The sequence below is a fragment of the Tupaia chinensis genome, unplaced genomic scaffold (genome assembly GCF_000334495.1).
Source record: "Tupaia chinensis unplaced genomic scaffold, TupChi_1.0 Scaffold000578_2, whole genome shotgun sequence".
In the NCBI taxonomy this organism is placed as follows: domain Eukaryota; kingdom Metazoa; phylum Chordata; class Mammalia; order Scandentia; family Tupaiidae; genus Tupaia; species Tupaia belangeri.
Window position 1 is genome coordinate 3,891,399 of NW_006160094.1, and position 2,832 is coordinate 3,894,230.

Consider the following 2,832-nt stretch of genomic DNA (forward strand, 5'->3'; position numbering starts at 1 on the left):
GATGCCTTCCAAGGCCATACAATCTAAGCAACTTGAGCATATGAAATCAGAGTAAGAAAGTGACATTTGCATATTTTCCACTAGTGGCTGCAAGACAACACATATGCTTCAACTGTAACTTCTTTTTCTCAAAAAAATAAATAAATGAAAGAGATATTTCAGTTGAAAACTGCATTTACATTTTAACACATAGAGCCGCCAAGTGTGGATGGCTGTGTGTTAGAAGTGTTGTTGAGTCCAGAGGAATCAAAATATAAAAATTCATAGAAAGCATGCCATTCAAATCCTTAACATAAACACAAGGTTTACCTTTCCTCCAACACTTTTTTTTTTATGGTACGCTAAATTAAACGTGCATCTTGTTTTAGAAACTCACACATACAAAACCACAACAATAACACCACAAAAAGCTCTGTTCTTAAGCATATACATTATGGTACAGGAATTCCTACAAACATGTCATCTTCCAAACTTCAGGAACCTGAATACATGTACTATGTTTAACTAAAATGTGTCTAGGACAAATTTAGACAATCTACTTTTTATACATAGGCTCATTCTAAGTAGCTATCCATTAAATCATGGGGTTAATGAACTCCAACATACTGAAAGAAACAAGAGTCCCTTCATACATATCACTTGTACACCATGCATGGTACGCTGCTCACCTGTTGAAAAAAACTGATGTGGGACCAGCAGGTGGTGTGGTGGTTAAGGCTCTGGATTCTACATGGTCAGCTATGCAGTTCAAGTCCTGAACCTGGTGACTTGGAAAATACTCTGGCCAAGTGTTGCATGCATGCCTAAAACCCCAAGAGGAAAATGGAGGAGAAGGGACTGCAAACTGCAGTGGGGCCATCTCCCCTGGTGGGTCATTTCTCACTTTACCTCCCTCTGTGTCGCTCTCTCTCAGTTCTACAAGCACCCTATGGTAAAAGCCTTAAAAAAAAAAAAAAGAAGAGGAGGAAAAAAAAACAGTGATATAAAAAAGTAAATCTAGGGGACAGCAAATAGTGTAGTGGTTATGTCACTGGGGTCCCACATGGACAAAACACAGTCTGAGCCCCAGATCTGGTGGCTTGAAACTCACACTGGGTGCATGTGCATGTGCCCCAAGATCCCTGGAGGACAAGGGAGGAGAAGGGAGTACAGGTGGCCATCTATCCTGAGGGTGATTTCTCACTTTCTCTCTTGCTGCTGTCTCTCTGTTGAGCACGCGTGCCCTAAGGCGAAAACCTCTTTAAAGGAAAAAAAAAAAAAAAGTATTATCTATGTAGTAATCAAATGTTATTTCCACTAAATTAATTTAAAAGATAGTTAAAGGTATGCAAGAGCAAACCTAAAACTCCTGCATACACAGACTGAACGAAACAACTTAGAGTGGTAGCTCCACTCCATGCGTCCTCGGACACGTTTTCATTATGCCCAGGTCTTGTCTAGTCCCCACGAGAGAAAGCAACTGCAGGACATGGGTAACACGAGTCCACATCCAAACGTCACCCTCCGGGGCAGGTCACACCCCATCCTGCACCTGGGAAGTCTCTACGCCTCTCTTTAGTGAATTTTTCTTGTGGTTTTAGGTTCACTGCCTCTCAAACTGATATTCTTTTCTTCTCTTTTTAGATCTCTTAGAGGGATACTGGAAGCAGAAGTATTAGGTAGTTAGGAAATTTTTGCATAGTAAAATACGTCATAACTTCCCCAACAACCTAATATATATAAATATCTAGGAAGCAAACACAAAATGCTACAGATTGCTACCAATGAAAACAATGGGAGTAAAAAAGATTTTTAGAAGAATAAACATTCTTGGGATCAGCAGTTAGCGTAATGGCTATGTTGCTGGACTCCCATGTAGTCAACAGCAGTTCGAGTCCCGGACCCAGTGGCTTAAACTCACGCTGGGCGCATGTGCGTGTGTGCCCATGATCCTTAGAGGAGAATGGAAAAGAAGGGATTGCAGCATAGCCATCCCCCTTATATATATATATCCATCAATATATGAGGATCATCTCAAAGTCTATAAATTGAAAAACCCACACAAGATCAAATGTTTCAATTGAAAAACTTTGGTGTTTCTAAACACATGTGTCTGAGAGAGATCTTTACGTTTACACATTTCTTGGAACGAGGCCAGCCAGTGGCATGGTGGTTGGGACAGCACGATCCCAAATGGCTGACAGCGTTGTCCATGACCCAGTTCAGGAACACACCAGGCACGTGTGCATGCATGCCCAAAATCCAAAAAGGAGAAACAGAGAAAGGGATTGAGGCATGGCTATCCTCCATGGGGGAGGGGAGGGAGGGTACTTTCTTGCCGTCCTTCTTTCTTTGACTTTCTCTGACGAGTACATGCACCCTCTGGCAAGTTAAGGAAGAAAAATATTTCTTGAAATGGACCTTCTTACTCTTAACACTACTCAGTTATAAGATTTTACAACTGTAGACCCTAAATATTATCTCTCCACAAGTACTTCCCTGGGTAAACCTTCCATCCCTGGCTAAGAGAAGGCCTCCGTGGAGTGTGCCGGAACTGCAGGACCCCGAGTCCTGGATTCCCAGTATGGTCACCCTATGCCCTGTGTTCCTCCCCTTCCATGGAGCAGCGTCCACACAGCAGGTCATCCAGATCCCTGACATGGGACCCTCTTCCTCAGCACTTTGTATAAACTTCAGACAAGACTGGCAATGGCAGTACCCACGTTAACGCTCCATCTACGATGCCATGCTTTGTCTCAGTGAGAAGCCCTTCATTATTTCTATTTATTCCAGAATTCAGACGAGACACATGGAGAGGAAAACCCAGCGCATTTTCCTTTGCTTTTACTCTTC

General features: G+C 42.5%; 1 protein-coding gene across 24 annotated transcripts in view; it reads right to left on the bottom strand.

Annotated features, from left to right (window-relative positions):
* PARD3 (par-3 family cell polarity regulator) overlaps positions 1-2,832 on the bottom strand; it is a 611,947-nt gene that overhangs the window by 446,397 nt on the left and 162,718 nt on the right. The window lies entirely within an intron of this gene.